General features: G+C 42.8%; 1 protein-coding gene across 50 annotated transcripts in view; it reads right to left on the bottom strand.

Annotated features, from left to right (window-relative positions):
* ZBTB38 (zinc finger and BTB domain containing 38) overlaps nucleotides 1–22,883 on the bottom strand; it is a 79,955-nt gene that overhangs the window by 7,541 nt on the left and 49,531 nt on the right. For 13 of the 50 annotated variants that reach the window (XM_054552731.2, XM_054552726.2, XM_063722232.1 and 10 more), the window contains one exon: nucleotides 3,001–3,098. The exons of 16 other annotated variants lie outside the window; for them this stretch is intronic. The gene's annotated coding sequence lies outside the window, so the exon portion shown is untranslated. Of the gene's footprint in view, nucleotides 1–3,000; nucleotides 3,124–9,128; nucleotides 9,423–13,613; nucleotides 13,802–15,281; nucleotides 15,316–22,883 lie in introns of those variants that run through there. 21 more of the 50 variants (XM_054552728.2, XM_054552722.2, XM_063722231.1 and 18 more) reach the window with 5 other exon arrangements.

Below are 22,883 nucleotides of genomic sequence, written 5' to 3'. Positions count from 1 at the left end.
GAATCTAGTCATAGATTCCTGAATTAGCACAACTTCAAGGCACAGTGGCTCTTGTTCTGGCCTGAGGATCCCATCTCCATTCTCCTCTGTATTTGCTATATTCTCTATATAAGTCCTATTCCATAAGTCTGGGGTGCTAGAGCTTACTAACTGATATTTTAGTGAGGGGCAGTGAAAAGCAGCAGCTTCCATACTTCCCACAGTAAGAGATACACAGTACATAGTGACCTAAGACACAAATGAAATTAACACTCACCCTTACTAGGTGTGATGCATTCTGTTCTGCTCTAGTATTTTTCTTTTCTTTTCTTTTTTTTTTTTTTTTGAGATGGAGTCTCGCTCTGTCGCCAGGCTGGAGTGCAATGGCATGATCTCAGCTCACTGCAACCTCCGGCTCCAGGGTTCAAGGGATTCTCCTGCCTCAGCCTCTGGAGTAGCTGGGACTACAGGCGCATGCCACCACGCCCAGCTAATTTTTGTATTTTTAGTAGAGCCAGGGTTTCACCATGTTGGCCAGGATGGTCTTGATCTCTTGACCTTGCGATCTGCCTGCCTCGGCCTCCCAAAGTGCTGGGATTACAGGCATGAGCCACTGTACCCAGCCTTTTCTTTTAAAGAATGCTTACAGCAACTCACTAATTTCACTACCCACTAATAGATCACCACATGCAGTTAAACGTAAAGCAAAACAAACAAACAAACAAACAAAACACACATAAAAAAACCCCTCTGGTCTACAGAACATACTAACCAGCGATTCATCCAGTCTCTCTATGCTATTCTGTATTAAGAGATGTCTCCAGAAAGCCTTACAGTTTGATGATACTTCTTTAACTTTCAGTGGCAATGTTTTCCTAGCACTAAAGTATAACATTTAGCTCATGGCATTTATTTAGTTGGATGGACCAGATGGCCACACAAAGAACCTCTCTTTACCTTTTTGTAAAGCTGCTATTATAAGCTGTGCCTATTATGTTATTTGGTGTCCTTTATACAAGGATCCATTTGATAAATTCTTTTATTGTATCCAGTCATAGGAAAAAAGTACCTTTCTACTAACAAATTCTTCAATTCAGATAATGAGAACACTATATTCACCATGTTTGTTTTAATTTTCAAGACAAAGAAGCTCAGAACTAACTTTTATCATCAATTGTTGTAGCTATTCTTGGCCTGGGTTTCTGGTGTGCCTATTGTTTCATTTTCTTTATTTAACGTTAGTTCTTCTGCTCTTGTTTACCCTGCTTTAACTGTAATCTTCCATGAATCTTTTCTAGAAGTATGGGGGATTATTTCTACAAATAAAACTAGAATTAAATGAAATGGAATCTTATGACTTCCTCTTTGCCCCTGAAGGGAGAAAGGGTCACCCCGGAGTGAAGGAGTCTGTCCTTCACTGAGTCACAGATCAATAGCATACTTTGCTGATGTTTCTTTTGCCTTCTTTGAAGTCTCTCGGCTCTGGGCCCCTGTAGGATCTCCTTTCTCCCCTGACTCATATATTTTTATCATGTTTGGCTTCTTGGAAGCCCACATGTTATTTTAATTCTTTATCAGCCTGACTAGATAGCTTCAGATCTGACAAAACACATGCTATATGATTCAAAAAGGTGGCTTAGGTCTATGCTGACATCATCTATTTTGTCTTTTCAATTCAAAACTACTGCTTCTTCCAAAACATTCTGCTTCACAGCATCCTGAACCTCCCTTTAGGCTCTGCTTCCATTTGGGGAATACGGCATTTCAAATCAAGCTAATGAACACTGGGGTGTCCTGACTCAGATTTATAATATAAAAGCCCCAACCACTTCTGTGGGGTTCTGATTCTTCTCTCAGATTGTTCAACTAGGATGGTTAGCAAAAGGCCAACTCTTAACATGGAATAATATCGTAGTCATACTTAACAGAATGACATATACAATAAGTATCATTATATATGTCATTAAAATATTGTCATAACTTTGCAAAATCCAAGCATGACATTTTTCAGGGGGGATATCTACTTTTGTGTGTCAGAAAGCCTTTAAAAGTCATAGTTACTAAGTAGCACCTTGATTTGACTTCTTGACACACCTTTTAACAACTTTATCCAGCAAATATGTTAATACAGTCAGACATAGTACTTGGGTGCTAGAGATATACTGGAGATATGAACAGGAGGAAGGCAAGTCTCTGTCCTCAAGGAGCCCAGAGTCTAGGGGAAGAAAGAGAACTGTCAACTAATCATTGGAATCCATGATGGCAGGCCATATACTGGAGATAAGTATAAAATGTTAGAAGAGTAAGTACAATTATTTACAGAGGCCCTGGATTACTTGCATAAATAAATAAAACAGGGGTATAGGAAGGATGCTGTAAGCAGAAGGAACACTATAGGCAAAAAAAAAAAAAAAAAAAATTAAAAATGATCAAAGTGGGTACTGTTCTCAGGGGCTGATGAGGGAGTCTGAGTGGTAGCAGGAGTGGTGTGTGCGGCCCAGTCGGCAGCGTCTATGTGGGGCCAGGCACATGGTAGGCCTCAGCATGTATCTGTTGAATGAGACAACTTGGGAAAGAAGGGTCAGACCAGATCATAAAGGGCCCTAAAGGACTCCCTACAGTTAAATTTTATATTTCAGGGAATAGGGAACCATTAAGAGTTATAATGAAATTTGAACTTTTTTTAAAAAAAATCACGCAGCCTGCAGTATGCTGAAAGGCTCAGAGGGAGGCAGGCTGCAGGCAGGAGACCAATAGGCCACCACAGTGGTTCCAGGTAAAAAGTAGCTATCCACCCCAGACAGAGTGAGAGCCTGGGGAAGAACAGATGACTCCACTTCCCGGCTAAGGAAGTGGGATGGGGTGGGCCAGGCACGATGGCTCATGCCTGTAATCCCAGCACTTTGGGAGGCCGAGGCAGGTGGATCACCTGAGGTTGGGAGCTCATGACCAGCCTCACCAACATGGTGAAACCCTGTCTCTTCTAAAAATACAAAATTAGCCGGGCATGGTGGCACATACCTGTAATCCCAGCTACTCGGGAGGCTGAGACAGGAGAATTGCTTGAACCCGGGAGGCGCAGGTTGTGGTGAGCCAAGATTGCGCCATTGTATTCCAGCCTGGGCAACAAGAGTGAAACTCCATCTCAAAAAAAAGAAAAAAAAAAGAAAGAAAGAAAGAAAGTGGGATGGGGTGTTGGAGGTGGTGATGGCATCTGAATTCAAAATTTACTTTAATTCTCTTAACAAATATTTATTGAACAATTGCTAGGCAGAAGGCATCAGCTAAGTGCTATAGAAAGACATGCGTTCAATCAGCTGGGCATAGTGGCGTGCGCCTGTAGTCCCAGCTACTCGGGAGGCTGAGGCAGAAGAATTGCTTAAACCCAGGAGGCAGAGATTGCAGTGAGCCAAGATTGCGCCACTGCAATCCAGCCTAGGCAACAGAGTGAGACTCCATCTCAAAAAGAATAAATAAATAAAAGAAAAAGAAAAAGAAAAAGAAAAAAGAAAGACAAGTGTTCATTCCTCCTTTGAACGAATGCTTACTGAATACCTATTATATGCTTTGAGACAGTGGTTCCTAAACCTGGCCAGGCATCAAAATCACCTGGGAGGTATTCAGATAGTACAGCTTTACAGATTTCACCTCCCCTGCTCCTATAGAGATTCTGGTTTAGAACAGCTGGGGTGAGACCCTGGAATCCATATGTATTTGTATACCTTAATTTCTCTTGTGAATAAGTAATACATTCATATGATATCAAATTGAAAAAGCACACTAAGTAAACATTGGAAAGTCTCCTTCCCACCTTGTTCCAGAGGAGCACCTTATTTCAGGTAGTTTTTAATCAACCAGCCAGAACCGTTCTAAGGGCTGACACTAAAACTCAGTGCCATAAGAGAAACAAAAATTCTACACTCAAAGGTTTGCAGGGTGGCAGGGGAACTAAGATGTGCTCATGAAACACTGCAAAACAAAGATACCCAGGGAACATCCAGGATCAGGCATGCAGGGAAAAGGTATGGGAGTTCAACAGAGAGTAAGGGAGGCAGAAGGGGGAGGCTGAGAAACTCCCTGCAGGAGGACATGGTATGTACTGGATCCTGCTGCTGGAATTGAGTGCTGCAGATATGGACAAGAGGAGAAAAGGGAACTTCAGGCAGAAAGAGACAGAGTCAGAGTTTCATGCCCTCAAGAAGTTTATAATCCAGGAGTCAATGCAATTGCTTAAAACAGAGTCAAAATCTGCAAATCGAACTTGAAAAAAAGCAGTGAACTTGTTGGAGAAGCAATTTAAAGTTAAGACTCTAGTATCCACCTCTCCAATCTTAACAGTGCCCGCTCCCAAAACCACCAAGTGTCGTCAAAACTGTCTTTAGAGCACAGTTATCCAGCTCATTGGATGATCTCAGAAAGTGCTACGGCTAAAAGCTATTCCACAGGTCCAAAGTGCAACAAGGAAATGAGTTCTAAATCTGTAGACCAAAGGAGGCCCACTGTAAGCCATGCAGCAAATCTGGTCCCCATAGGTTTTGTTTGACCCATGTGATTTTTAAAACTATGTTTTTGAAAATCTTAGTTAACCATGTTGAAAAACTCTAACATAAAAATCAAGATAGCTGGCTGGGCGCGGTGGCTCATGCCTGTAATCCCAGCACTTTGGGAGGCCAAGGTGGGTGGATCACTTGAGGTCAGGAGTTCAAGACTAGCCTGGCCAACATGGTGAAACTCCATCTCTATTAAAAATACAAAAATTAGCCAGGCATGGTGGTAAGTGCCTGTAGTCCCAGCTACTCGGGAGGCTGAGGGAGGAGAATCACTTGAACCTGGGAGGCGGAGGTTGCAGTGAGCCGAGATCACGCCACTGCACTCCAGCCTAGGCAACAGAGCAAGACTCAGTCTCAAAAAAAAAATCAATATAGCTTTTTTTGAAAAAATAGGAAGACCAGGCAACACTGGGGTTGTAGCCTGCCTGGCAAAAAGGACTGGCGCCAAGTGGCTGTGTCCCCAACACACACACGCTGCCTGCCCAAGGATTTATCACCAGGCAGCTTCTCTCAGTAATGTGGCCTGCCTGGCCTCTTCAGCAGGTTCAGTTTGTGTGACTGATAAGAATAGTAAGTAAAATAACATTGGACCCACAGCTCTTAGACATACTTACTTGAAGGATATCCCCAGGATGAAAATTTAGACTTTAAAAGAGCTCATGTGGGAGGGGGACAGTCATTTTCGCCAAAAACAGTATTCTTTGACTTTAAAGTTACTTTAAAGCAACCTCCTCCACTACATTTCTTCATAAAGAGTAACTTAAAACAGAAGTCCTAGGAGCTCCTGCCAATGGAAAGCCCCCAACAGATTTCAGAAAAAGAAATATAAGTTAGAAAGAAGATGAGGTTTAATTTACATGTAACTTTCTAAAATATTTTCTAAAAAGCAAGTTTTGTGCAATAAATTCACTGAGATGGAATAGATAAGCATAAAAAGGCTAACGAAAATATTCTAGATATAAAAATTTAGATGAGTCAATATTTTTAAAAACATAATTTGTAATTGGATAACTGGCCATCTGACTTTAATGTCATTATTTTCCTGAGTTTGCATTTTAGCTGGAATAGCTTTTAAAATATATTTTTATTTTAGTTTTTTTTTTTTGAGGCAGAGTCTCACTCTGTTGCCCAGGCTGGAGTGCAGTGGTGCGATCTTGGCTCACTGCAACCTCCGCCTCCAGGATTCAAGCAATTCTTCTGCCTCAGCCTCCCAAGTAGCTGGGATTACAGGTGTGTGCCACCATGCCTGGCTAATTTTGGTATTTTTAGTAGAGACAGGGTTTCACCATGTTGGCCAGGCTGGTCTTGAACTCCTGACCTTGTAATCTGCCCACCTCGGCCTCCTAAAGTGCTGGGATTACAGGCGTGAGCCACCGTGCCCGTTCTAAAATATATTTTTAAAATGTATATTACACATGTGTATATAGCCACATGTATGTGCAAATACAAGCATGAATATATAAATATGCTGACATATATTATACTTAAATACATTTTATATGCACAGATGTAGAAATAGGATGAACATATAATTCAGCATCCAAAACAGGACACTTGAGAGAGAAAGGAGGTACAACTAATGCCAGGGAAATAGGTATACATTGGGATTATACCCTAAAAAATCAGGATGAATGGTCATCCAGCATTTTATATATAAACAAATCTCTATATAAATTATTTTACTTTTATTATCTTTTTTCTTCTTTGAGACAGGGTCTTGCTCTGCCACCCAGGCTGGAGTGCTGTCGGACAGCAGTGGTGCTGTCATGGCTCATCACAGCCTTGAACTCCTGGGTTTGAGTGATCCTTCCACCTCAGCTTTCCCCCATCCCCCAACAGTAACTGGGACCACAGGCGTGTGCCACCATCCTTGGATAATTTCTAAATTTTTTGTTAGAGACGGGGTCCCACTATGTTGCCCAGGCTGGTCTCAAATCCTGGGCTCAAGTGATCCTCCCACCTTGGCCTCCCAAAGTGCTTGGATTACAGGCCTGAGCCACCACAGCCAGCCTATATAAATTAAATATAAAATTATATATTATACTTATAACGACATTTGTGTTTATTTACGTAAAGTATATTGTACGAATATGTAAAGTACTTTTAAGAATTATATAAATATCTAACAAACATATTTTATAATTAGACTTTATATAAATGCCACTGGGAAATTCTAGTAAATTAGCATATTTGGAATTTTCTGTTTTTGTCTCCTGCTATGCTTCAGCCTTTTATAATAAAAACACATACATATAATGTAAACAGAGGCACTTTAGATATTTTTGATGACTGAAATGAACTTTCTTCACTTTTTAGAATTTCCTAGGTTTAGAAAAAGAAAATGAATCTATGCTCATGGTCAAAGACTGAAACAGCACAGATATGCATTAAGGTAAAAGGCAGAAGTCCCCTTCTCCATCCTAGCCTCCCCACTCCCTACAACCATACTCCCCCCGCCTCCCCAGTGCACACACAGCACACACTCTCCCTCATCATAGGTCCCTTTTCTTATAACTTTGGAAGACTTCTACATTCTGCCTGAATAAAGCCTTAGGAGAGAAACTGTTTTTCCTCTTAAGATTATCCTTCTCTCCCAGTCCCTAGTTCCCCTACCTGGCAATCCTCACTTGTTCTTGTCTCAGTTGATGTCTTATCTGCATAGCCTTGCTCCTCCAGAATTTCTAGTTTTTGGTTTCCCTCATTACAATGTACAGTATCATGCATTTGTTCACATTTATATCTTCCCTATGAGCTCCTTGAGTACAGGGACAATCTGATTCATCTTTGTACTCTCTGCACCTGTAGGCATGACAATCCGTTGCTGGTGATGTTGAGAGTGAGCAGAGGGGAACTGGCCCTAGAGAGCGGCCTTGAGAAAGTGCCTTCGAGTTCTAAGAATGTAGGATTGCTTCACTCTTTTCTCTGCAATCTCTTAAAGATTTACTAATAAAAACACACTTTTAGGAGATTATCACTTGTCAAGTTTTGGTGTAATATCAAAGAATATCCATAATTAGCTGAAAAGGCTATTAAAAAATTCCTTCGCTTTCCAACTATTTGTGAGAAGCTGGATTTGCTTTATATACTTCAACTAAAACAGCACACCACGGCTGAAGGCAGGAGCAGAGATGAAAATCTAGCTGTCTTTCTATCAAGCCAGACTTTAAAATATTTGCAAACATGTAAAACAGTACTAGTCCTCTCACTATTTTTTTGTTTTAAAAAATAGTTACTTTTAATAAAATGTTATTTTATCATTCAGTTGGATTTATCACAGTCATTTTCCATCAGTTAATAAATATTAGGTAGGTGCAATTAAAAGTAGTGGCAAAAACTGCAATTACTTTTGCATCAATCTAATAGTTCTTTACATTCTCATTTAAAATGTTGAATATGGTAAATATTGACAGAAAGAACTCAGATAAACAAAAGCTCTTTGCATACCCACTGACTGTAAGAGTGTAAGGGAGTCTAGGGACCAAAAAGTTTGAGAACTGCTGCGCTAACCAAAAAAAAAAAAAAACAAAAAAAAAAAAGTCAAAACAATTTTAATTAAAAATCTTAATTACATAATTTTCTAAGAAATTATTTTAAAATTATTTTACTCAATAAAATAAATATATATAAGCCTAAAAGGACAGTGAATAAAATGTGGTAAAACACAAAGCTGAAATTCTCAGGAGACAGATGGAGACCAAGGAATACAGAAACACAGACACACCCACGGTCACGCAGATATACACACTCTCCATACCTGTCCTTAATTTTCCAAGTTTGAGGCGATGACTATTTCTTGAGTTTGAACATGGCTGAAAAACCAGGTGGACCAACAGTCCGGTCCACACTATACACAGGTAAAAATTGTTCTTTGAGGTTGCTACCTACAATCTGTTTATACAATCAATCTATCATTGCTTGCATCCTTGCCTTCCAAGTCTCAAAGGTTAGCTTGGTCACAGTAATCTATCCTGGATATTGCTTTTAAGTATTGGTTCACTCATTCTGGGAATGAATTTGAAAATAAGGGAAACAATTCTTGGCAATACTCTGACTTTAACTACTTCCCAGTATTTCCAGCTTAATTAAATCTTCTCTCCCTTCAATTAGTTAAGGCAATCTTACTGAAATGCACAGAAGAAAACTTAAAATGATAGTTTCCATATAAACTCTAATTCTTACAATGCAAAACAAATCTTGAAAAATCTCTTTAAATTGTTAACTAATGCATCTATTATGCAGATCTTTATAGGGCTTGTTAGTAAAATCTGGTATATTTTTATTAGTAAAGCTCTAAGACATTACAGAGAGGAGAGTTAAGTAAACCTTTTCAGTCTACATTCTTAGTGAGAACTACAAGTCACTTACTCAAAGCCACTCTCCAGGGCCAGACTGAACCCCATTTTTTTTTAATCTTCTAATCAGAGGAAAAGGCCAAGAGCCCTCTTGCCAGCCCTTGGCCACACAGCTCCTAATGTACATAATAACAACTGAATCGACAGAGCAACTTTCTCCTCCCTCTACGGCAAGTTGTCTTCTATAAAAAGAAACGTAGAAATAAAACCTAACTAAAAAAAGAACGCACTGTATTAGGATACTGACCTGGAATCCTGCAAAAGTCAAACCTGCAGTCCATACTGGGCCAGCGCAGGGCCCATATCAAAGTGAAATCTACTGCGCAGGTCTGTTATTCCCTGCGGAAAGTTTTCCGACAAAGGATATTTTGCTTCAGTGAGCTGGCTGCACCATCCCACACACATCTTTGCAGTATATTTTCTCAAAGTCATGTTGGGTGACTACGTCAGACCTCCTCACGTGACGGGGTGTTAGAAACACACGCATCAGATCTCGAAAACAGATTACAAAACAGAAGTCCTTTATGGAGTTGAGCTGTGTCTAGGAAAAGGAAAATCCTGTTGATGTTGCCTTCTAAATACGGCCTGAAACGGGCACAGAAAAGCTACATTTACTGCACTTAAGCTATCAGATTCAAGAAGGCATAGTATGACAGGGGAAGCTTATTTTTTAACTGAAATTCAGGCTGCTCTAAAGGCCAACATCGGGAAGCTGCTGGAGTACACTCAGCAGAGAGGGAGGCCAGCTTGGACAACCTCACCTATTATCTGGAAAAGGTAAACATTAGGGCCCTGGACTTGCAGTTGCGTGCACATAGGATTGTGAGAACGAGTACTATCAGATTCATGAATGATGCAATGGGCCCAGTTAAATATTTTAGGTTGCTTGTTTGGAAAGATGAAAGGGGGAAAAGGTCCTGGGTTTCTTTTTTCTTTTTGAAATGAAGCAGTGTTTCAGGGTAGCTCGTGCGCCTTGGGTTCATCTCAGGATCAAGCTTGCCTGGGCACCTGCTTGCTTAAGAAATCTGGCAAACAGGCTTAGAGAATCTCTCTGAAGCCTTTTGAGTGCTGTGTCTCTATTTCTTGTTTTACCCAAATTCCACTGACACTCAGGGTCCCCCCCCCCAAAAAATACATATATATATATATATATATATACACACATATATATATACATATACATATACATACATATATATATATAATTATTTTTTTTTGAGACGAAGTCTTGCTCTTGTCCCCCAGGCTGGAGTGCAATGGCACGATCTTGGCTCACTGCAACCTCTACGTCCTGGGTTCAAGTGATTCTCCTGCCTCAGCCTCCCGAGTAGCTGGGATTACAGGCGCCTGCCACCATGCCCGGCTAATTTTTGTATTTTTAGTAGAGACAGGTTTTCACCATGTTGGTCAGGCTGGTCTCAAACTCCTGACCTCACATGATCCTCCTGCCTCAGCCTCCCAAAGTGTTGGGATTACAGGTGTGAGCCACCATGCCTGGCCACAAAATGTATTAATAGAAGGTATTTTTAATCTGAATGCTGTGGGGAATGATGTGTCCCAGAGTTCCCCAGGACAGGACTCCTGTCCCCTGAAAATTTTCATTTTAGGGGTGAGCTTATCAAGAATTGGTTTCAAAAGCCAATTGTCATTTCCTTGTGAACCCAAAGGGCTGGCTGATTGAATGGAAGGTGGCTCTGTACCTCTCAGTTGATTGCTACCTCTGGGGGAGGGCAGAGGGAAGAGCCGTTTACATTCTGGCTTCTGAACAAGAGTGAACCTCCAGCTAATCACGAGAATGAGTTGTCCTAAAATGGACGAGGCACCAGCTGCTGCTCTGGTGTTAAATCTAAATCCGCCTCCCCCACTGCACTGCCGCTCCCCACTCCCTGCCCCTCTGCACCCTGGGTTTCTGGGTACTCCTGCAAGACAGTGAATCACAGCTTACATTGGTACTTCCTGGATAAATCAGAAACTGGGCAGTGAGGAGTGAATGAGATGATGTGCCTGAAAAGCACCAAGTGTGGTCCATGGCACCTAGCAGGGGGTTCAAGAAATGTCAGATGGAATTAGCTTGAGAACTGACTGCATCTGCCTAGTTGGTGGCTACGGAGAGAACTGCTCATGCGGCTTATCCTTCATCCAGTATGTAGGGTGATCTTTAAAAACTACAAATGAGGCCGGGCGTGGTGGCTCATGCCTATAATCCCAGCACTTTGGGAGGCTGAGGCAGGTGGATCACCTGAGGTCAGGAGTTCGAGACCACCCTGACCAACATGGCAAAACCCCGTCTCTACTAAGTACAAAAAAAATTAGCCGGGTGTGGTAGCGCATGCCTGTAATCCCAGCTACTCGGGAGGCTGAGGCAGGAGAATCACTTGAACCCAGGAGGCGGAGGTTGCAGTGAGCCAAGATCGCACCATTGCACTCCAGCCTGGGTGACAAGAGCGAAACTCTGTCTCAAAAAAAACAAAATAAAACAAAACAAAAAACAAAAAAACAAACCCACAAATGAGATCAAGTCAAGCCCTGCTCAAAGCCCTTCAGTGGACCTCCTCTGATCTTAGGATAAAATCAGACCCTTCCCAGTGCCCAGCAAGGCCCTGTGCTGTCCACTCTCCAGACTCACTCGTTCCCTCCCACTGCACTCCTTGCGCTGCCTTTGCTCAGGCACCAGGCTCCCTGGGCTAACTCTACCTGCCCAGTCTCTTCTGGCCCTGTGGCCTTTGACGCACACGGTTCCGGCACTGCCTATGGCTGGCTCAGGCTCATGCTTCAGGCCCAGCTCAAATGTTTCCTCGGAGGGGCCACCCCATCTCTCTATCTGCTGCCCCTTTGGTTTGCCCTCACATCACCTTGTTTATTTCTTCATACTGCTTACCTCAACCTGCAATTATCACCTGTCCTTGCCTGCTTGTTTAGTGTTCACTCTGCCCGCCAGAAAGTAAGCTCCAGGAGGAGCTGCTTCTCTAGGCTGCTCACTGTTCACTGCTGTATCTCCAGGCCGCAGGACATGGTGGGAGCATGCAGTAAATGTCTGGTGAGTAAGTGACATGACCATGCATATGAAACACAAACCAGGCTCACCCCAACTAAAAAAAGCAACCTGCTGCCATCTCCTGCACTCAACGATCCCCAAAAAAGCAAGCTGCCACCGTTCCCTGCACTCACGATCCCCCAAAAGGCAACCTGCCACCTTCCCCTGCACTCACGATCCCCCAAAAGGCAACCTGTCACCTTCCCCTGCACTCAAGATCCCCCAAAAAGCAACCTGCCTCTGTCCCCTGCACTCACGATCCCCAAAAAGGCAATCTGCCGCCATCCCCTGCACTCACAATCCCCCTTGCCCTGCTCTGCTTTTTGACTTTTCCACGGCACTCAACATTCCAATATACTACATACAAAATGGACTTACTTATTGTCTGTCTGCTTGCAAAAATGTAAGCCCCATAAGAGTACCAATCTTTGATTTTCTTCACTGACATATCTTAAGCACCTGGAACAGTGCCCGACACAGTAGGCCCTCAGTATTCATTTACAAACTGAACAATCTATACTATAAAAAGATATATGTTTATAAATCAACATTACATGAGGATGGCCACCATAAATATTGCCAATTACAATTTTCATCTGTCTAAATTCTCCAATATTGAATGAAATTGCTTTTATCAGATACATTTCAAGTTGTAAAGCACTTTGCATATTAATTAATTTAATCACCTCCACAATCCTGTGGAGCCGGCACATAAAAAATGGAAATACTGGCCGGGCACCTTGGCTCACGCCTGTAATCCCAACACTTTGGGAGGCCGAGGCAGGAGGATCATCTGAGGTCAGGAGTTTGAGACAAGCCTGACCAACATGGTGAAACCCCGTCTCTACTAAAAATACAAAATATTAGCTGGGTGTGGTGGCGGGCACCTGTAATCCCAGCTACCGGGAGGCTGAGACAGGAGAATCGCTTGAACCCCGGAGGTGGAGGTTGCAGCGAGCTGAGATCGTGCCACCGTACTCCAGCCTGGGCGACAGAGCAAAACTCCGTCCAAAAAAAAAAAAAAAATGCAAATACTAGTATGTACTCACAGGATTCAATGAATTAACAGTTAGTGCTCAATATGGAACCTAGTATTATTAACATGCTCATAACACAGATGTGGTAACTGAGCCTGGAGAAGTGACTTGCCTCACATGAATGTGGGCACATACAGCAGTAATTAAGTCAGAGCAGGTGACTTGTTCTAGATGGCACAAAAGGGCCCAGCAGTGAGTCCAAACTGCAGGCTTGTTATACAAGATCCCCACAGAAGAAGCTGGCAGCTGGAAAAGACCCAGAATGGGATTCAAGAGGTTGGGCAGTTGGGGGCAACCAGCCTGAGTCATATGCCAAGAAATCACAGAGAGAACAAGGAATGTGCCAGAGAGGTCTCCAAGCAGGTCAGCCGAGGATGGCAGTTAAGGCATGCAGCCCCTTGATCCCGGGTAGCAGTTGCCAGGATGATCTGAGCATTGCTGGGTGGTGGGCCTTGGGCCTGGGATCCTTTATGGCTGGCCAGGTGTACAACAGCTGTCCAGTAGGCATTTTCCAGGTGCCGCCTGACATGTAATCAATCTGTGTCTGCCCCACAGCCCAGAAAACACTGGCACAGCCAGGATTTGCTAATCTAAAGTAAATGCCTCAGGAAGATGGGTTTTCATTTGCCTCCCCTCCCCCACCACAAGTATGTAGGTTTACCTTCTTATTAGAGGTCTGTGATAATGCAGTCCCCAGGGATTATGGGGCTCATGCTGGGGACCTGCTGGTCAGGGTGCAGCATGAGACTGGTGAGTGTGAAGCTTCAGGGGAGCACTGGGGGAAGAGAGTCTCCAAGGGCAGAGCTGGCTTCTGGTGTGAGCCTCCTCCATGATGGAGGCAAGAGTCTCCTGGCCAATACAGAGTGGAGACTGGTCAGCAGGGCTTGTCAAAACCCTGAATCCAAATCTCAGCTGCCTTACCAAGGCTTCTAAGGTCCCCTGTGATCTGACCTCCTTTCCTGCCATTCTAACCCACACTAGCCACCCTTCTGTTCCTTGAGTGTGCCTGAGGCCTTCCCAGCCCAGGGCGTTTGCGCATGCTGCTTCTGCAGCCTGGAACGTCCTTCTAGCCTGGGCAGCAGTTAACCCTCACCTCCATCCACCATCCACTTCTCTCCTCCCATCTGGTGCCTCTGTTATATATTTTTTAGCATACTTTTCTTTCATAGTACTTATTATGATTGTAATTAAAAGTTACTTGACAAGTCTGTGCCTTTACTACAGAGTAAAAATTATATGAGGGCTGAGACTGTTGACCAGTTTTCCTAGCACTCAGCCCTGCAACTGCCACATAATAATTGTTAATCAACCTTTACTGAATGAATGCAAAAACAGTAAGCACCCAAAACTAAGCTTTATAGAGCCCACCATACCTGGCACTGTTACCGAGCTTTCCAGACCCAGTGTCAGGTCAACCTGAACTGCCCTGCTATTTCCCACCTATGCTAATGGGTGGTCATAAAAAAAAAAAAAAGCCAAGAAGGTTGTTCTGACATGAAAAAGGAAAAAGAACCCACCCCACACACAAATCAACATTGCTGGCCTAAAGCTGAGCTGCATAAGATAAAACAGAGCTATCCGCTGCCCACAAAGCTATTACAGCCCAAACAAGTTACAACACTGAACCACAGCTCTGGAACACTGAAAAACTGCTTACTATCACCATTTTGGCCCAAAGGAAGAAAAAGAGCAATCTTTCAAGCACTACCAACAAGCTTTGTTCAAAGTCCAGGAATTTGGCCTTTGTCTTGAGTACCTGGGCTGAATTGGCAACAAATTCTTTAAAATTTAATACTAAAAAAGTTGTAAAGGTGGCGACATGGCGGTGTCGTGTGAGGCCTTGGTGCTGGGTGTTTGTAAAGGACTTAGCTTTCACGTGACATCTTCCCTTCCCACACACTGGCAGCTTTCCACCCTGCATTCATCGGTTGCTTCCTTCTGGCGTCTGCTCCCTCCCCCAGCCTCCTCTCCTCCTCTCATAAGGAGCTAATCTGGAGACGGTGCTGGGTCTGTGGCCTGCTGCTGGGTCATGAAACTGTAGATGCTCTGCATCCCAGCACTTGCCCCCCCATCAGGCAATGAATAGTAGATGGAAAAGGCACGGTCGTGTGTACTTATAACGGTTGTTCTCAGCAGAACTATGCATATCAGACTCACCTGTGGAAACACAAAAAGAATTTGAGATCAATGATATCACTGACACTGAGCCAGGGTTTGGAAGACAGGGTCTGGGCAGGTGTGCTTTTGCATCCTGCTGAAAATTACCAAGATACATAGTCCGCACGACCTGGCCTGTGACTTCTGACTATACTATGAAGGAACAGCTTACCATGTCTCCTGCTTATGCTGGAGCCCCTCTGGGCAGCCTGTCTGAGAACTGCTTTAAAGTGACATGCCCATACTCCTAACAAATGCAACAATGTCCCCATTGTGACATCATTTGACAGGAGGAAGTCACCTACGTATGTCATCTAAGCTGTGTCCCAACACCTAACAAGCATATATGTGCTGTGTGCTCTGCACTGTTCTACACACTGCATTTATATCATTCCATTTAGGCCTCACAGCAATCTTTCTCATTTTACAAATGAGAAAAGTGAGGTTTAGAGAGGCTGTGGAACTCAGCCAAGATTGTTTAGCTATTGGTGGCAGAGCTGGGATTCAAACCCAGGCAGCATGACTCAAAAACCACACTTTCCATTTCAGGTGCAGGAGCACCAAAACATAAAGAACTTAGCTTGTCCATGTTTTTCTTGGTTTCATTTAGTGACCAAACTACTGAAGGCTCATAGGGCATCACACTAGCCTACTGACCAGTTTACATCTGGCAAAATGTAACCGGGCCTGGAGCAGGGCTGCCACGTGTGGGGTACAGGCTATGCCCTGTGGTAGGCTGAGAGGCAGCCCAGGCTCTGCTTGGCTGGGCATGTCCCTCGGTGCAGGGCTGCAGTGCCTGCCAGAAGGAGGCCATTTCTCACTATGTACAAAGATGCTATATGGGACCACCAGGTGGCCCTGGGGTGAACATTTAAGGGAAATTCAGTATTTTCCATAAATTCTACTTTTAATTGATTTTCTTAAAAAATGTGAACTTCAAAGTAATATATGGCACTTATGAATATGACTTATTTTGATTTTGATTTTTATCCACTCCCATTTCAAGATAATATTGAATGTATACGTAGGGTTACCATAAGATGGGGGCATAGAAAAGGAATGGTGGGGAGATTAAAGTTGCTGAACTAAAAGAACTGAGAGACTCCCAAAGCATTGTTATTCTTTCCATGTTATTCCATTCTTAAAACAGGGCTCTACGATAGATACTTTAGGATAAGGCACACCATGTCCAGTCTCGTACAGTGGCTAAAAATCTGAACTTTGGTATCTGGGGGACCTGGCTCTGGCTGTGACCTTGTGCAAATTTTAAAAACTCCTTGCACTTCAGTTTCTTCCTCTGCAAAATGGGAGCTAATAATAGAAGATACTCGGCTTAACATGAGGACTAAGTGGTACCTTTAAGGTGCTTGGTATAGTATCTGGCATAAAAATCAAGCTTCATAAACATTAGCTATTATTATTATTACTATTACCAATTAATTATTAGTCAAAAATGTCAGCAGGAGCAAGTATTAGCTAAGCCTTGGCCCCAGGCCCCAAATTAGGGAATGTGAAATTCCTCAATGGCAGGGACAAATATCCTATTTCACTGTGTGTCCAGAGTTCCCCAGACCCCCTCACAGTGCTTGATACCCCATAGGGGCTCATTAACTAATTATTCTTTCTTAATTCAGAGAGCAGTTACACCTGGCTTTGGCCACCACACACACACACACACACACACACACACGCACACACACACACATACAGGCATTTAATTATAACTATCATTTAAATAATTTTCTTTCTTTAGTTGCATTGTTAGCATCTCTTCTAAGCAAATGGAAAAACGAATTATTATTTTTTATTTTTATTTTTTTTACTGACAGGGTCTCACTCTGCCACCCAGGCTGGAGTGCAGTAGCTTGATCATGGCTCACTGCGGCCTGGAACTCCTGGGCTCAAGTGATCCTCCCACCTCAGCTCCTGAGTAGTTAGGATCACAGGTGCCCGCTAACATGCCCAGCTAATTTTTTTATTTCTTTGTAGAGACAGGGTCTTGCCATGTTGCCTAGACTGGTCTTGAACTCCTGGGCGTAAGTGATCCTCTGGCTTTGGCCTCCCAAAGTGCTGGGATTACAGGTGTGAGCCACCACACCAAGCTGGCAGTAACTATTTAAATAAAAAATCTTTCAAGTTCACTGTTTATTACCTGTTCCAGTAAAAAGCTTGGTAGAAAGGAAGGTGTTTAAGATAAATACTTAGATCATCAATAAATTTCCGTTATGTGGACTTATCCTCTTAAATCAGAGGGTCACTCAAATTTGGGTATAAATTGATGAATAAAAACAAAGCTAGGGTTTTATCTGTGTATTGAGTTACATGTCTGTTTTGGATAGTGACATTCTTTCACCTTCCTAAAGAAGCCTCTCCTGCACTGGGCCTCATTACCTCTCTGATCTGTTTACAGACTTGACAAATCACATCTGCTCTTTTCTCTTCATGCAAAGGGGATTTTTAATAACATATCAGTTTAGTTACAATTTATTTTAGAGAATATTTTGGTGTTTTGGGTTTTTGATTTTAGAATCTTTTTCGTTTAAGTCTCAGTTTAATGGATTCATTAGTTTGTATTTTGTTCAGTAAAAAATAATTAAAAATTTGGGTTCACTTTGGGATTTGGCATGTTTATTGTGCTTTATTTTAGATTTTGGTTCAAGCTTCCCTTGAAGTCCTTGATTAAATTACCGGGAACTGTCAGATTAGTTGATAGTTCCAAGCTTTCCTTTCCTCTTCTGTGGGGCATCCTTTTTCTTCCTGTATAGTGAGTTATCTTTATCTTCAGAGGTACAGCACTGCTTACCCACTCCTGGGTTTAAATTACAGTTCCGCTAACTTGCTAGCTGTATGCACATGTACAAGTTAATTAGCATCTCTAGACCTGGTTTTTTAAAAAAAACTATAAAGTGGACACAGCAGTGTGACCTCATTCTTATGAGGATTAAATGAGATAATACAGATAAAATGTAGTATCTCATTCTATTGCTCCTTTTTGCTCTCATAATCTTCCATGAAAATTCCAGAAAACAAACAAACAAAAACCTATAACTACAGCTTTTTTTCTCCAGTCCATCTCATTATGATACTAGCAACCAATTAAATGCTCGACAGTTGAAAGGTATTGGAAGCGGGGTCAGTTTGTAAGTGGAGATTTCCCTAGTGCTGAAGTGGAGAGCTGAGTGGCCTGGAGAGATTCAGGCTTTAAGAGCTTCCTCTAAGTCCTGGCAAGATCAGCTCTGCAGGCCATATCGTCAGGAGCTGAGGGGCTCAGGCCAGGCTGACCCCAAAAGAAGGGAAGCCAGGGAAAAAGTGCTTGTGGAAGGCACATGCAAAACCAAATTTTTAACAAAATAGGGGATTATAGGTAATACAGTAAGAGTTCATATATTAAGGCTTTGGGAGAATACGTTAATATTTTTGGTACAGTGAAAAAACCTATTTTTTGATACTTTCAAAGAATTATATAAAAAAGTATTTTTATAATACTTTCAAAGAATAGATACATGTATCACGATGCAATATTGTGATAAATACAGTCAATAACTGTATGTTAACAGACACAAAATTAAGTGACTATATTGTTGTGGGGAGCCCTGCATGCCCATTAAGGATAAGGCACCCGCACAGCCCCACTGTGAAGAATAAACAGAGAAGAGGTTAGGGGTTCAAACAACCAGAGGGGAGCTTCCACCCCTTGAGTGGCTTCTATAGGCCCAAACGTTGCCCCTTCCCGTCCAAGTAAAGAGATTGAGCAAATCTGCCCTCCCAGCATCACTTTACCCTGAATTAGATGATTATTCAGTTTCTTCACACATAGAAACATCAGGGAACCCAGCTTCACCAGAGCATTAGGACACTGGGCTAAGAAGGCCAAAGAATTTCAGCACAGGAGCCCTCTGTTTCCTTCACAGCTTCATCCTGGACCATCCTTGCCTTGGTGGCGAGGGGCCTTTTAAACACAGTAAGGTGGCTTATGTTCTGAGAGGCAAATGAGTGCCAGGCAAGGAGAGGAGGCAGGGTACAGGGGTGTCCTGGCCCGAGAGGTGGGGCAGGATGCAGGAGGAGAAAGGCCAGAGAGAAAGGGGCATGGGGCTCCCCCTATCCAGGAGGCCTCTGCTGTCCTCCTGAGTGAACGGTAGCCCAGTACTGCAGCATACTCCTGGAAAGGCCTGGCTCTTTCTGCATTGCTAAGCCTGCCCATTCTGCTCTTTCAGGTGTCATGGGCTTAATAACGAGGTTAGAATCATAAAAGTGAATGCCCCAAGGCAGTTCCTAGCTCTGAGGGCAGGCAATCCCTCTTAAAAACAGGATTCCTTGGGCAGAGCCCTTCCCCAGCGGCAGCTTTTTCAGGGTTGTGTTTTGGGGTTCCTTTAGATTTGATGATCACAGCCCATCCCCAGTTCACAGTGCTGTATCCACAAGATGGTGCTGAGACCACCCAAGGAAATGCTCCTGGGTCCCAGGTAGCCAGTCATCCGGCCCCAAGACCTTTCTCAAAATGGGCAGATGAGTAAGCATCACTTCACTATGACCAGAGCTTGGGATGTTTTAGATAATAAAAAGCACAGAGGGCATGATGCTTAGTGGAACACACACTCTGACTCATTCTTATTTGCCACGAATGGATTTTAGAGATTCTTCAGATGGGGAGTGGGGTGAGGGGCTGAGAACGGCTCCAGCCAGTGTGTGAATCTCCTTGTTAGAGAAGTCCCCACCAGGGAGGGAACAACTGAGGGGCCCTCAACTGTAGCCTTTGCCATACGACAGCCCTTTGGATGTTTACCCTTTCCTGGGCTATACATCTCCAATTTCTTCAGCTACTCCCTTATAACAACAAAAACAAACCAAAACAAAACAAACCAAAAATCTTTACAGAAAAGCCTAAGATCTCATAGTGTGACCAAAAGAAGTTTCTAGACTCCTTGGTGGGTGTGGTAGCTCACACCTGTAATCCTAGCACTTTGGGAGGCCGAGGCGGGAAGACTGCTTAAGGCCAAGAGTTCAAGACCAACCTGGCCAACATAGCAAGACCCAGTCTTAGTTAAAAACAGAAAAAAAAAAAAAAAGAGAAGTTTCTAGACTCCTGGTTCCATATGCCTTATTATGCCATACTCCTCAAATGGCAGATGCTAGGACCCCACTTATTAAAGTGGTTGACCTCACTGTAAGCCTCAGTTTCCTCATCTATAAAATGGAGTGACTACTATACATATCATGGAGTTCTGGGAGGATTGAGAGTATATGAGCACTCAGCAAGTACATAGCAAGTAGTAATGCTCAATAATTGATTTTATTTATAATATACAGACTTTTTTTTTTTTTTTTTGCCTGAACTTCTCCTTTCTTCCCTTGTTTTATTCCTCTCCTATGGCTTCCAAACCTCCAGGACTGGATTTTTTTTAACTGAAACTCAAAATTTCCCTTATTTATTCTGGTTAAACTTAATTGTGTTTGTTTTATCCATCCTTTCTCTGCCTGTTGAGGTATTTTAGAACATCAATTCTATCTTAAAATACATCTACTGATCACTTAAACATGCTCTACTGATTCCTGCTCCAGAAGCTTTCAGTAAGTTCAGGACGGTGATGACTGGGATAAAAAGACATGACTGTATTCTAGCTCACCTCCACAGAGCAGCAGAATGGAATCATTCTTCTTCCCCAAAAATCATATTTCGAGATCAGTACTGTTATACTTAGAAAAGATTTTTAAATCTATTAGAATAAAAAAAGAGAAAGCCTTGGCTTCGTCTTTAAAGAAGGAAACTGAGCACACATCATTAGGATGTGACCCTGTAGGAAGCAGTTCTGAACAGCTTAATCCATCAATATGTTTGGAATCAAGGTACAGAGGCCACAAGGCAAGTAAGCTCTTGAACTCAGATCCAGAAAGTTTCAGAGCTCCTGGGAGCAGAATTGTTGGGAATAACCTAAGAATAAAAGATCAAGATATCAAGCTCCCTGGAACTGATCTGTGGTCTCTGGGCTGGTCTTTGGTTACAGGTGACCCAATGCAAAACTCCAACCAATTACATTCTCTCAGCTTCACTGTTTCAAAACCACAGCAAGACTCTAATTTTCAACTGTTCTTCTCTATTCCCTCATTCTCCCTAAGTTGCTCATTCCAATTGTTTTTCTCGGGCTCACATCCCAGCATCCTTGTGCCCCACCCTGCCTGGAATTCAGGCAGCCTGCGATTGTTTCAGTGCCCATATCCGCTTACCCAGCAGAACACCACCTTCCTCATCCTGACTCCTCCCAAAGGCCAACCTCATCCTGACTCCTCCCAAAGGCCAACCTTCTCAACCCAAACACAGAACAAAGACAAAAACACCCAGTCTCATTCCTGTGTAGCCTTGTACCATTTGCAAATCACTTTTTTTTGAGACGGAGTTGTGCTCTTGTCGCCCATGCTGGAGTGCAATGGCATAATCTTGGCTCACCGCAATCTCCGCTTCCTGGGTTCAAGCAATTCTCCTGCCTCAGCCTTCCCGAGTAGCTGGGATTATAGGCATGTGCCACCACACCTTGCTAATTTTGTATTTTTAGTAGAGATGGGGTTTCTCCACGTTGGTCAGGCTGGTCTCAAACTCCCGACCTCAGATGATCTGCCTGCCTCGGCCTCCCAAAGTGTTGGGATTACAGGCGTGAGCCACTGTGCCTGGCCTACAAATCACTTTCATACACCCCTCCTTATTTTCCTTCTTACGATGCTACTGCAGGCTGGGAAATTGTATTTCCATTTCAAAGATGGGACACCAAGGCTCAGAAAAATGAAGACAAAGTCCCAGCACCACATCACATGTCACTGGAAAGGTCGGGTTTTCAGTCCTGATCTTGTGACTCTGAGCTTCAAACTAACTTCTAATGTACTTAAATGGAAGACGAGATTTGTGTGATTCTAAACATTAGCAAATATAAACCACTGTCTCATCTTTTGATTGGTATGCTTAACAGCTGTGTTTATTTTATGCCAAATTCAGTGTCATACATGTATCTGCCACTCAAAAATCTACATATGTGATATGGTTTGAGTTTGTGTCCCTGCCCAAATCTCATGTTGAACTGGAGGAGGGGCCTGGTGGGAGGTGACTGGATCATGGGGGTGGATTTCCTCCTTGCTGTTCTCCTGAACAGTGAGTTTTTACAAGATGTGATGGTTTAAAAGTATGTGGCACTTCCCCCTTTGCTCTCTCTCTCCTGCTGCCATGTGAAGAAGATGACTGCTTCCCCTTTACCTTCCGCTATGATTAAGTTTCCTGAGGCCTCCCTGTCATGCTTCCCATTAAGCCTGCAAAACTGTGAGTCAATTAAACCTCTTTTCTTCATAAGTTACCCAGTCTCAGGTAGCTCTTTACCGCAGTGTGAAAACAGACTAATACAATATGGTTAGCTATCTTTACCAACAAAACCAGTTTTTCCTGATCAGCCTATAGCATGCCATTAACACACTGCTGACCGGGTGATCACATAAATATTCTACTTTGTATTTTCTACCATCTTGCAATTTACGTGATCACAGAGTATTTTGTTTAACTTGTTCTATAAAATGAGAATAACACCTGAGAAGATTATTGTGATAGCTGAAGAAGGCAGTGAATATAGAGACCTTAGCTAGCAAATATTCAATTAATGGTATTACTACTACTAACAAATTTTCAATTCTTTCACTAAAATCAAGCAGAGTTTTGTTTTCTTAACAAGTATCTGATGAGGTATAATGCAGCATCAGTACAATAATTCTAAGAAACAGAATGATTTCCTCTCCTTGGCCT

This window comes from Pongo abelii, chromosome 2 (genome assembly GCF_028885655.2).
Source record: "Pongo abelii isolate AG06213 chromosome 2, NHGRI_mPonAbe1-v2.0_pri, whole genome shotgun sequence".
NCBI lineage: Eukaryota > Metazoa > Chordata > Mammalia > Primates > Hominidae > Pongo > Pongo abelii.
This window is presented reverse-complemented; position numbering and strand designations above follow the sequence as displayed.